Here is a 13,132-nt window from a genome sequence, read left to right as displayed (position 1 = left end):
CTGCTCGCTCCGGGGACGGCGTGGCAGCAGAGCCCACTCGCGTTGCAGTTGCGGGGTGGGAGGGTTGGTCACGGTGGGGGTTTCTGTGGCTCCAGGTGTTGCAGCGATGCCGGGTTTAACGTGCCTGGCCTTGGGACAAACGGGGATGGGAGCAGGCACATCTCCCTCTTCGCACAGGTAGGAAAACCGAGTGGCTGCTGAGCGAGGTGCCCGGGGCCGCTCTGGAAATCCCTGGTGCAGCTGGGGCTAAACCCCAGATTGCCCAGTCGCCGCTTTCCTTGCCTGGCTGGGGACGGTGGTTTAAACCTCACCCCCTTGGGCTGCCGGGGTGAAGTCCTGCCTGGGCCGTGCCAGCTCGCAGCCGGGGCTCCCGCGGTGCCAGCTGGGCGAGTGGCTAGGAGCCAGCAGACCGAGGCCTCTCCGCTCCGAGCGACGGATTTGGAGAGGTTGTCCCTTTGGATGGGACGTGGATCCAAGGTAGAGAGTGGGTGGGTGCCCCTCGGGTGTCACATTTGCTTGTCCAGCTGGCCTGTGTGAGAAGTAACCCCGTCTTCCTACTCAGGGCATGCTTAGTCTGTGCCCTCAAGTCTCAAGCAATAAGGTTTTTCCGAGGAGTTCTCTGCTATTCTGATTATGAGATGGGAAACTTTTGGGGGAGAGGTAGGTGATGTAGGTGATGAGTCTCTTTAGGCCATGTGACGTACCTGGAAAAACTCACATACAAGCTTGTGTTTTCCCATTTCTGCCCCACTAAAGGCAAGAGCTCTGCCCATCCATGGGTTTTCCCTCTGCCCATTGCTGTAGAGTGGCTCTAGTTGCACAGGGAGGGTTTCCCTGCTCCCTGACCACCTACTCTGGCTGCAGTCCCCAAACAGGGATCACAGTGTCCTGAGGAACATTTCTTCATGGATAGGAAGCCAGAAGTTTTACTTTGTTATCTGGAACAGCTTATTCTAAACTAATCTCTCTTTAAGAGATGAGAAGGAGGGGAAAACCCCTGATGCTCAGAAGCATTTTATTTACCATAGATGAAAACAGCAATTTTATGATAACTTCTATTAACTAGGTTGGGTCTGTGACCTTGATGTATTTTACAACTCGGGATGCGTAGCTGAGAGGAGGGAGCAGACTGTTTCAGTCTGTTTATTGTTCCCTCTTAGTTCATCCCAGTAACTCACAGCACAGGGATGCCCACACAGTTCTGGACTCCTGACCCACCTTTGGGGGTAGGAAAGAGGAGGCGTTGAATGGCGTTTTGCTTCAGATACAGCTTAATCTGTAGCTGGTGTTAATTACATTATAGATGGATTGGGGTTTAGCATAGGTTTTTCTGACAGGGCTCAGCCTCCGCAGTTCTTGCTACTGTAGGAAAGCTGTGGTAACTCGAAGCCCCAAAGTCACTCATGGGAGCACATCCCTCTCAATAAAATCCTTGTTGCAAAGCCAAGTGGAACCAGCCCCGTGGGAGCTGCTGGCTTTTGTCAGGGAGGTGCAAGGATGGATGGAGACAGTGCTGACAGCCCGGAGCAGGGCAGCCTGGAGCAGGTGAGCAGAGCTGTCAGTGAGAGCCAGGGTTGTCAGTGTGGGGAGATTTAAACAGCAGTGTGGCTCAGGTTTCTCCTTTATACAAGTGTGTCCCCTCATTCCGCAGGGTTTTCCTTTTATTTAAACCTCTTCTTCCTCCTCTCCAAAAACATGGTCCCCTCGTGTATGCAGGCTTTATCATCTGCCTTGGTTACTATGGTGTTTCTATGTAAAAGCAGCTCCTCTAATAGCTCCTGGAATTATCTACAACTTGGGTTTGCAGTCCAGCCTGGGGACGTGGGCCTGTGTCTGTCTGTGCCGTGGGACGGGTTTGGAGGCAGCATCGTCTGCAGGGCATGGCAGTGTCTTGGTCCCACAGGACCTCCTCCAGGTTTCCAGGCATGAGGATCCCACTGCTCTGTGCTAGGCTGTTGCACAGGGGCATTGCTGGCTATTCCCAAATGTGGGGCAGTGTCTGGGCAGCAACGAGCCCTGGAAGACCCACTCACATCCATCCCCTCCAGGGACCGAGCTGCCCACTCCCTGCCGAATGCAGTCAGGTTGTCAGCTCTCCCAGAAAACTGTTGGGAGTGGAGACAAATAATTGAGGGTCTGTGGAAATCTGCGCAAACAAAAGGCAGAAGGTGGGAGCAGAAGTCTCCCCCCATCCTGCCCCCAGCTTGTGCAAGCAAACCTCCATGGGTTGGCTCGTTACTGCCCACTTTGCCACAGCAGGTCCCTTCCTTCCCATCCCCTGGTATTATTATTCCTTTCTGTCTTTTCCACCAGATTTGCATGTAAAAAAAGCACAAGGAATGTTCACCCCGTGGAGAGGTCCTTGGTTTGCTCATGGTTAACGTAAATTATTGTTGCCCTTGTTCTTACAGGGAGCTGGTGTGACCCTGGAATAGAGGGATTTGGTTGGGAGAGCAGGAAGGCAAAGCCAGGTCCAGGTTCCCCCCACCCTGTCCATCCTAAGGATGATTTGCCCTATATAGACTTAGAATCACACTGAGTTGCCTCTCTCTTTGCAGTAACCACATAAGAGCCCAGGATGGTTATGTTTGTAACTTAGACACCTCTTTCAGGTGGAAAGAGCTTAATTCTGCTATGGAGGCTAATTTGGAGAAGATCCTGCTTGCTGGTGCCTGATGGTGTTTGTGGTAAAGGTCGGCAGCCTCTCTCCTTCTGGCAGCTGTGATGGCTTTTCGGCTTTGTTGAGTAGGAAAGGAGTGATGTTTCTAATTATAAAGGGAAAAAAAAGTCTTGTACTTCTCCCCTTCTTTGTTTTTTTTTTTTTTCTCTTTTTTCCCCTGGACAAATGTTCTAAATAACAACGCTTAAAATGCGAGTGGAGTGAGTTTGCGTGAAGTGACTGAGAAGGCCTGGTTGGAGGAGGACTGGTGGAGCCAGAGGAGCTGGTGATGACACACGGCACAAGAGCAGAGCTGAGGTGGTTGGGTTGTCACCAGAGGCAGTCACAGCCATTGGAGCCATGGCTCATCTCCACATGGAAGATGTTCTTGTGCCCTTCAAATGCTTCACGGTGTCTCTTTCCTGTCCACAGAGGGACACAGTGTGAGGGTGCCCTCTTTTTGTCCTACAGGCACAATAAGGGGACATTTAACTGAAATCCCTTTTATCTATGTGCTCTTCACTCCTTATTCCTACTTTATTTTTAATCAGAAGTAGAAAAATTGGAGAATGAGCCTTCTAAACTGTGCGTCCAGTTGCAGTCATGGCTTCTGTAACATTCCTCCTGCTGCAGGCGAGCACTGCCCTTTCTGCTCCAGCCAGGCCCCTCATGTGTTTTAGCACTTGCTTGGGGAAAAAAATGAAATAAAATAACATGGTGTTGAGATTGCAAAAGATTCCATTGTAGCTCCACCCAAACACTCCTGCCCAGTAATGCTCAGAAAATTCAGTCTGGGTGATGGGGCTGCCTTGCTGCTGGGCTGCTTGGGGGAAGGGGAAGAGCTTTTGGGTTGATTGCTTTTTTTTTTTTAATACTGAGGTGCTTGAGAGGGCCATGTCAGGAGTAGGGTGGCTGGTGTTTGGCTTCTTAATAAAGAGCCTGGGAGGGACAGGTTTAAACTGCGAGCACTCAAAAATGAACTGGGCAAGAGGCAGATGGATCAGCTGAAAGGGGCTTCCAGGGAGGGGAGGTTGCTCTTTGCCATTTGTGTTCGTGTCTTTTATCTCTTCTTCTCCAGACTGAATATCTTGATGTTTTCAGGCTGATTTTGTCCCACTGGTGTAAAGGGCATCACTTTGCTCCTGTGGGAAGGATAAGAAGGGAGCTGGTCGCTCCCAGAGCCTGGCTTGGCGTGCGGGATGCTCGCGCGTGCTCCGCTCTCATGCCTCAAGAAATAAAGAGGTTTTCATGGAACTTATGAAAAACTTCTCTCTTGGAAATAGGTCAAGCAAATATTTATTTGCCTAAGGTGTCATGCCAATGTTGCACAAATACTTGAACGGGTAGTCATTTTATTTTTCCCTGCTTTGTTTCTTCTTAAGCACATTCAGTGCTTTTTTCCAGGGGTGTAGAGGCTCACATTAATAATTGTATGTAATCAGTCCTGTATATCTCTCTTTCCATCTGCAAATCTGTGCATCTCCTATGGGCTCGTGCTCTACAATTGCAGTGCTGTAAATTGGAAGTTATGACACTTTTTTTCTTTATATCCACGTGCTTATCAGAAATCTGGGGGAATTTTTTTTTAGTTCTGTGGAGGAGTTTCAGGTCAATGGTGGGTCAGCTGCCTCAACGAATTTAAAAACAAAGCTCCCAGAATACAGCAAATCTCCCCAAAATGATCATACTGGCGTCTCACTTTCCTGTCCTAAAGCCTCAGCCGTAGTGTTGCTGGTGTCCTGGAAAGTAAGTCCAATGGTTGGGTTGTCCCACAGATGGAGAGTGCAATTGCTGCCAAAAGCTTGTGCTCTGCTGGCTGATGGAACTCCTCCTGTCTTCCACAAATAATCAGGGATCAGTCAGTATCTGTTTGTCTTCAAAGAGGGATTGAAACTTCTTGCCTGCTCTTAAAATTGTAAAAATGAAGAGTTTAGTTTAAGAGGACCAAAATTAGACTTGAGGTCTTGGGTACTTGAGTACTTGGGTACTTGCAGGACACTTTTCTTATCACCTTCTGTGAAGGTCTCAGAGCAGCTTGAGGGTGCCCAGCAGTGTGTGGGGAGAAGGAGACTGGGGTGTTTAAAAGAATTGTAAAGCCTTCCTGCTTCTACTTTGATCTTCTCTGGCACCTAGGATAGGTTTTGTTTGTTTGTTCTTTTGGCTTTTTGTTTTTTATTGTAGTTTTCAAGTGAATGGTTGGAGCAGAGAGGGTGGGGTAACCACAAATAAACAGCACTGCAAGGCAAACATGACATTCCTTGTGTGCTCAAAGCCCTGCTGTTGACAGCACTGGTATATGTGCTTTTCCAGGTGAAATGAGGTGATAAGTAGCATTTGAGCTACACTTAGCAAAATTAGGGACCTCTTTGCCCTGTATCTCTCCACAAAAGGGCCTCCATCAGGGATCAACAGGTAGCTGGTAGACCTGATGACAGGATAAAGTGGTCCTTGCTGGTGGAGTTGTGGACTGGTGTTGCTCTGTCCCTGGCGCTCTTCTGGGGTGAGGATGAAGCCACCCCGGTCCAGCAGAGCTGCTGATGGGGCAGGGAACATCCTCCCTGCCTCAGCACGAGCGTTTCGGCATCGCTGGAGCCTTGGCCTTGGAAATGGGGCCTCGTTTCCCACACATGGGGAGGTTTTCCTTCTTAATTACAATTGTTGGCCAACTGGAAAAGGGACAGGGTTGGTGTGAGGCAGCAGAGGATGGGGAGGAGCGACAGAGGTGTTGATGAACTTGGAAGGGTTGCAATGCCTTCCCAAAATATCTGTTCTGGGGATTTCGTTGCTGCTCTGCCCCTTAATGCTGGGAAGCGCTGCCCTGTGTGTCTGCTCTGCTGGGGCTGAGTTTGTCAGGGCATTGTAGGCATGAGACTGGGAGGAAAATTGAAAAAAAAAATATGTTGAATATAAAATGTCATTGATTTCTTCTTCCATTTTTTGGTATTTTTCTTCTAATTGAATCAATTCCCTACTGTGTTGTAAATTCCAAATGTGAATGGGAAATAATCCCACCAGTACAATAATTAGCATGTAACCAGCAGATGAAGAAAACCCAAACTGCTGAGCTGATTGGTGAATGCTGACTGTTTTCCGAATTAATTTCAATAATCACATCTCCCATTAAAAAGAAGACAGGGCGGGGAGGAAGTCTTAAATTTTCCTCAAGCTCAATGTAGCGAAAAATGGTATGTGCAGTGTAGCTGTTCTGCATGTGATTAGAAAAAAAGAGCTGAGGGAGGTTTTTGAAACTGAATTGCAGCGACAAAGTATTGCTAATTTTGCAGCCAAGAAGCTCTATTTCACCTGCTTTTTTGGGGGAGAGAAATAGAATTGTAAGTCAAATATCCGTAATTTTATGTAGGTGTGTGACAGTAAATAGTCTACTGGAAGAGGAAAACATTCCCTCGAAGTGGTGCTTTGCTGCAGGATGCAAAAACAAGTCCACTGGAGACCAATAACAGTGAAATATGTTTACTGCACATCCATCCAGCTCCCAAATATTTTGTTGTTGTGCTTTGGAGGGAGGGATGGAATTTGGCGTTTGGGAAGGGGTGATTTCAGAGCGTCCAGGAGCTGGGCACCCTCTTGGCACAGGGATCTGCAGCCCTGCTTTGCCCTGCCTTGCTCTGCTGCTTTTTTAGGCTGGTTCTGCCCCGACGGTGGGTCATGTTTGGAGGGAGAAATCCTCTCTCAGCCTTGGTGCCTCCATGGTGTCACATCCAGACAGCACCAGGAAAGGTCACCTCTGCAGAGCTGTACCTGGCAGATTGTGTAATTACACACCTGAATTCACATTCAGGATCAGCAAAGATGATTTTATCTCCTAATGATGTTTTCCCCCTCCTGGCTGTGGCCACCTCACCCTCAGGACTTATTTTCCAGCAGCGCAGCACAGGTGGTGCTGCTGCCAGGTGTTGGGCCAGAGCATCACTTTAGAGATGGTTTTTCGTTCCAGTTTAAACTCAATTTTAGGAACATTTGCTAAGTTGTGATACAGTTTGGTGCTCGTAGGCTTAAAAAATATTTTGTTTAGAAGCTCAGGGGTGATGTGCTGAACCCCTGGCCCTGCAAGTGTTGGGTCTGAGTGTACCCCACTGTGCTGCAGGGGCGGGAAATCCCAGTGCATTTATGGAGCAAGCTTGTCCTTGATGTGGAGTGGGAGGGAGCCAGTGATCCAATGTGCTCCCTGCTTCCAGCTTGGGGAATGGCTGCTGTCCAGAGCCACCTGTGGTGTGACAACCAGGAGAGAGAGCAGGTCCCAGAGAGCATCCCTGGTGTGTGGCACTCAGGTCCCCTCCCTCCCCAAGGCTCCGGATATGGTGCCGTATGATATTATTATCATATGTTATTTTAAAAGAAGAATTTTAAAAGAAGAATTTTAAAAGAAGAATTTTAAAAGAATTTTAAAAGAATTTTAAAAGAATTTTAAAAGAATTTTAAAAGCCAGGCCAACCCAAGTGCTTTGAAACAGTATTTGTTATTTTATCAATTCCAGCCTGATGTGCTGTGGGAAGGGTCACAGCAAGCAGGTCACTCTGGGATTTTCCTTGCCTATTTTTCTGGTGTTAGAGACAGTCCTAAAGAAGTATTGCATTGTTTCGTTTCCCCTCCACACTTGATGTTTTTCTAAAAATAAAAGCTAATGTCAACAATCCTACAATAACCAGTGAGTGAATATGCATGTTCTGCACCCGGTATTTTTATTTTTTTTTTTTAGGGAAAAGCAAGATTTAGCTGGTAATCATGTTATGAGCTATGGATAAAAATATATATTTTAAACCACCTCACTGATGGCTTTTTCTTTTAGCCTTTTTAAAATGCCATTATTCAAGTTAGAGACTGGAAATACACAAAGCAGAGACTGAGAAAAGTCATTTGGGATGAGTAAACAAGTTGGCTTTTTTTTTTATGAAAGCCCAAAAAATGGCTTGCTGCTGCTGCCTGTGTTAAGGGTACCTTAAATACACAGTGTCCTTCAGTGCTGACAGGCATCCCAAACACCTTTTATAATAAACCTCTAATTATAGCTTAGTGACTCCGTAGGTTCTCCAGATCAACTTGGGAATATTGCACTGAAATCAGGGAGAATATTTATATTTTCTGTGACTGATGGGTGACCAGATTTAGAGCTGGACCCGGTGAGTGTGGACAGAGTGATGTATCTATGGATGTTATAGAGTTGTGCTTGCTGCTGCATGATACATTTTTGGGGTTAAACTCTGCGTTTTGGGAAGTAGTTCCTGAATGCATCAGTGTGCATTCCCAAATCCAGACCCCAGCTGAGCTGGTTGGAAAAGAGTTCAGCTGGTGGCCAGCCCCTGCAGCCCGTTGCTATGTCCTGGTTAAAGCCCAGCACTCAGAACCAGGGACTTCTGTGAAAACCTCGGCTCTTTAAAGAAAAAAAAAAACCCTCCAGAGCTTTGTGGTTATGGAGAAAAGCTGGAAAATGGGCATCTTTTCCATCTGGAAAATGGGCAGAGAGTGGCAGGGAGATGCATTAGCCTGGTTGTTTCCCAGTGTCCCAGACTGGCAGCCGGTGCCACGGGTTTCAGGGCTTGACTTATGGTTTTAGAAGCTGGCATGGCAGACACTGGTAAGTTGGCTCTTTTCTCCTTCATTTATTTATTTCTTCCCTCCTTCATTTTAATGCCGTCTCCCAGGAGATTCCAGCTGAAATCTATTCATTGCTGAGATGTTTCTTTTCCCCCGTGTCGTGGATGCCGGGTCTGGGTTGGCTGTGGGTTGTTTCTGGCAGGGAGGGAGGAGCAGCAGGACAGAAGAGCTGTGCCTGTGTTGGGGGTGTGTATGTGTGTATGTCCTGCAAAGGGCCCCTGTAGGTGTTACCACGTGTTGTGGGCCCAGCCCCACTTCCACAGAACAGCAAAGCCACCAACCCGTGTCACTGGGGCTTGTCCTCCTCCATCTGGGCCTGTGTGTCCCCTGGGCTTTGAGGGATCTTTGATGGGCCTCCCTCCTTGAGTCAGCATGGGGTTTGATTTCCATTTATATTCCCCTTGTAAGCTCAAGTTGGAGGTTTGTGAGACAGCTGATCTGATGCTAAGGGATAACCTTGTACAACTTTCTGCTGGTGCAGAAGCTCTTGGAGAGGTCTGGCATGTGCTAAGGGATAGTCAGAGATTGTGGAGGCAAGGACAGGGAGATGTGGGGGGTGAGGGAGAGCAGAGCAAGACCTTCTGGGTTTTTTTGACAGGATTACAGTGGCTGAATCACAGTCACATACCCTGTGCAGGAAGCAGTGTCCCTGCTCAGCTGAGCTCCGAAGCCCGTGTTTGCAGCCGTGCAGGATCTCCACGGCTCTGCTCCCACCCGTGTGGTGGAGCCCTGGCTGAAGGGAGCAGTGGCCCTGGGGACAGCTGTTCTCCCCCTTTGCAAAGCATTTGTTCTGATGGTGCTCCCAGGGCTGAAGTTCACAGCATGGTTTCACCCAAAAATATTCACAAGTCACCAGTGAGACACTAAAATCCTGAGGCTGGATCAAATCATGTGATAATCCATCCAAGGTTCCATCTGCTTGACCATCAGTCCTTGAAAATCTGGATCATGTTGCCCTCCAGCTTGAGAGTTTTACTCCAGAATTGTGTCTAGACACTTATCTTTTTCTTTTTTCTTTCTATCCTGATCAAATCTGAGGTTCTCACGACCCTAAGAGCCGAAGCTTCTCCTAAGCTGATGCTCCCAGCAAGAGCATCTTTTCTGTCTCCAAGTATTTTGGAGCTCGTGCTAAAATTGCGAGGCTTTGGCAGTGCCCATTTGGGCGCTATTTGTGTGCCAAACCCTGCTGAATACATCTTTTATCACAGATTTGTAACAGTAGCTGTTGGAGGGGAGCTTCACGGGAGAAGCTTTCAGAAGAATGCTTTTGTAAAGGAACACTCCTGCAAAAAAAAAAAAAAAAAAAAAGGGGGGGGCCTTGCAGGAAAAAAAACCAAACAAAACAACAAAAAAAACCCCACCAGAAAACAAGCCCAACATTTTTCATGTGTTTGTGTTGTAAAATTTGCCCATTAATTTGGATGAATAAGGTTTCGCTTCCATTTCTAGACAATTTTGTTTGTCCTCTTTGTACAAACAGGCACAGTTGTGCTCCAGGCACTTTTTTGAGGGGGGGAAAAAAAGAAAGACATGTAGGTTCTGCTAAGAAATGCTGAAATCCTTGTTTTGTGTAACTCTCTCTGGGCTCCCTGCAGGAGCTGGGATCGGGACCCAGCTGGCACTTTGCTCAGACTGGGCTCGTCTGTAGTGTGGGGAGCAAACTGGGAAGAGCCAAGATGGGTCTGTTCATCTGTTCCACCTCAGTAGAAGGAGGGTTTAAGGAAAAAAACAGGGCAAGAAGGTTTCTGAGCAGCAAATGTAGTAAGGGAGGATGTGCAGCCTCTGTGGTGTGCTCAGCTCTTCTTTCTGCTCTGGATCCCACTGACCTTCCCTTTGTGGCACTGTTGACTTGAGCTGTGTCCGGTCTCTGCAAGAGCCTGGTGTTTCTCAATGGCATAAAGCTTGTCCTGCCACACATTTGCCTCACAATACTAAATGATTTTCCTTGGAAAAAAAAAGGGATTTTTCATGGAAAAACTCACTTTAAAATGATATTGGTGTCTGAAAGTGTTTTGGGTGCTGTGTTCCACCTAAGGATGCTCTTGGTGAGCATCTCCCCCCAGGGAGGAGGAAAGCAGTGCTTTGCTCCATTTCCAGCTTTGGTTTGGATTGTCATACGTTGTTCTTAAGTGGCCATTTACTCTCCTTCCCATCTCTTTGGCACAGAAGCAAGAGAATGAAACATTAAAAGAGGAATGTGATTATAATCCTCTAAAAACTGTCAGAGGGATTTGGCAGTGGTTACAGCCTCTGAGTGTAATACATAATATTATATTCATTTTTTTAAATGATTAGATTTCAAGCTGACAGCTTAAATGACAAATCACCTTAAAAAGACATTGTGGACAGTGTAAAGACTGTCAGTGTGGTTTTTTTCTTTGCTAACTGTGGAGTTTGCAAGGTCTGTGCACCCAAAAAAAATAAGAACCTTTGGCTTTTGCCAAGCTGCATGTGGAAGCTGAGAGCAATGAGGTCTCTCATATTAATAATTTGTATTATAATAGCATTGTCACTGCTGACTCCCAGGCTTTTTTTATCCCTGAGTTAATGGCAGGGCTGCCTGTCAAAGGGAATGTTTTTTTGGAAAAAACTTATTTTTGCTTTTATTATCTCCTTGCTTCCACAAACTGTGTGTGAATGGGACCAGTAATTGCAGCTGGGAGAGGCTGGAGGTAAGGGCAGAGGAGCTGTTCAGCTGTGTTACTGAATGTATTGACTGTTTAAATATGTTATTCGGCATGGAAAGCAGATCCCGGGGGACTGACAGAGTTCCCCATCCCAGAATATCCCAGCTCACAGCAGGAGCTGGAGCTAAAGATGCCAAAGCCTCCAGGCAGTGCAGGAACGGAGCCGGAGCCGCGGCTTCCCACGTCCTGCTGTAGGCTTGGGATTTTTGGATGAAAGGGAAGCCAGTGCTCTTCTGTTTCAGCGAGCTGGATAATCACACGGATGATCAGAGCCCTGTCAGGCCTTGAATAAAACATGGAACAAAGTGGTGATTTCTGCTCTCAAATAATAGATAGTAAAATTTAGCCATTTGTGTCCCCCCGTGGTCCTTTGGCATCCTTTGGGCAGTGAAGTGAGAACAAGAGGAGTGGGAATCTGTTGTTTCCTTTTCCTGGATGAGAAGCTGGCTGTCCTTTGCTGAGCTTTAATGCTCCATGCCATATATACGTGGTTTTTTTAAAGTCCAACCTGAACAGGATTTGAAATTTTTAAAACTCTGCAATAGGAATTTTTAGCTTAACGAGAATATTCCATAACTCCTTCTCTTTCCAATGGAAAAAATGATTACTGTAGACGTGGATTGGACCGTGTCTCTATCTGCTTGTAAATTCTTGGAGACTGGACATAAAACTCAGCTGAAAATAAACATCGGCATCAGGAGCAGCATAATGCAGAAGGATGGGGGAAGGTGTACTCTTCTGGATCTGGCAGGAGACAGGAGAAGAGTTTGGCTGGAGGAGACCCAGAGAGTTGTAAGGAGATTGACTGGAGGGCTAGAAACCCCTGGTGAGAACAAACCTGAGCTGTTTGGCTCTAGATAGGAGGAGAGGGAGGCAGGAAATACATCTTCAGGTGCCTAAAAGGGAAGGTGGTGGTGGTTGCTTTCTGCATTCACAGTGGGTAGAAAAAGAGGTCATCATCCTAAAATTGTAGGGAAAAAAGCTCAGATTAAATATTGGGCAAAATTGAGGCAATACTTTCCCTAAAAGTAACAGCAGAGTTTGATAGTCTGAAAAGCTTGTTGATCATCAGTTCTTGGAAGCTCAAATGGCTTGGAAATATCTTTTTAATATTTCTTATTGGTCATTCTTGCACAGGGAAGGTGCAGTTTATTCTCCCGCAGTGAGAGTTGTCTCGCTGCTGTCCTGTTCTCCCTCCCTACAGTGCTGCCCTGGAGTGATGAGACGGTTGTTTTCAGTCTAAAATAAGCAAGAGATGAGAAATTATGTTCTGGGGCTTAAATTTTCAAGCACTTGAAAAGACTGAAGTGACTAAACATACTGTAAGTTTGCGTGCCTGTCTATGAAAGCAGATGTTGTCTAGAAATATTTTATGCTCTTTGCTTCTAAAATTGAATGTTATGGACGTTAAACTGTATGACTTGCCCGTCTGGATGGCACAGCTTTTCCTGGACACTGGTTCACTTGAGCTGGAAGAGACAGAGAGGGGGATGTTCCTTATTAGTCCTTTAATTGTATTTTGGTAATGGGAACCTTTTAAAATCAGTGTCCCACAGGCAGTGGAGGCTGCAGGGCTGGAGAGTCTTTGCTGGGCAGTGTCAGAAGGTCTCAACATATCTGAGAAGTTTCTTCCATGTGCATTTTTGCAGGTCAGAACCATGTTCTGCAGCATCCTCTGCACGTTTTCTTCCCAAGAGTCATTAAAGATGCCAGTTTAATGCCAACTTTCCTTTTTTTTTTTCTCTGTAGGGAACAATCATTTTATAGTCAAGAGCAGGGAGTGGATCTGTGCTATTGATTCCCGAACAGGGTGTGAAATCTCAGGCCATGTTTCAGAGGCTGCCATGTCTGCTTGTGCAGGTCTCAGGTTGAACCAGGCTTTGCTCAGCAAGGAGGCTTTGTTCTGGGACAACCTAGTTCTCTTTTCAGTGACATAAAAAAATAATAAATCCCAAAAGAGAGCTAACATCCGTTAAAAAAAAAAAATCTGAGGTGGGGTTACCAGGTGAAAGGAAAATAGAATAATCTGTATTTTTGAGCCTTTGCAGTGGATTTGGCTCTGAAATGTTCAGCTCCTCAGTGGATCCTGCACAGGAGTGCTGCCCGAGGCTGGTGTTCTTCCCTTTGCACGAGCCCACTGGCCTGGCTGGTTTGGTTGTTACGGGGTTAAACC

The 13,132-nt window shown here is 46.7% G+C and overlaps 1 protein-coding gene across 4 annotated transcripts in view; it reads left to right on the top strand.

The window, feature by feature from the left end:
• Positions 1–13,132, top strand: part of ZHX3 (zinc fingers and homeoboxes 3) — a 44,434-nt gene that overhangs the window by 510 nt on the left and 30,792 nt on the right. The gene's annotated exons all lie outside the window — the stretch shown is intronic.

Source organism: Lepidothrix coronata, unplaced genomic scaffold (genome assembly GCF_001604755.1).
Source record: "Lepidothrix coronata isolate B3197 unplaced genomic scaffold, Lepidothrix_coronata-1.0 Scaffold99, whole genome shotgun sequence".
Lineage (NCBI taxonomy): Eukaryota > Metazoa > Chordata > Aves > Passeriformes > Pipridae > Lepidothrix > Lepidothrix coronata.
Note: the sequence above shows the minus strand (reverse complement) of the source record. Positions and strands in the feature narration are given on the sequence as shown.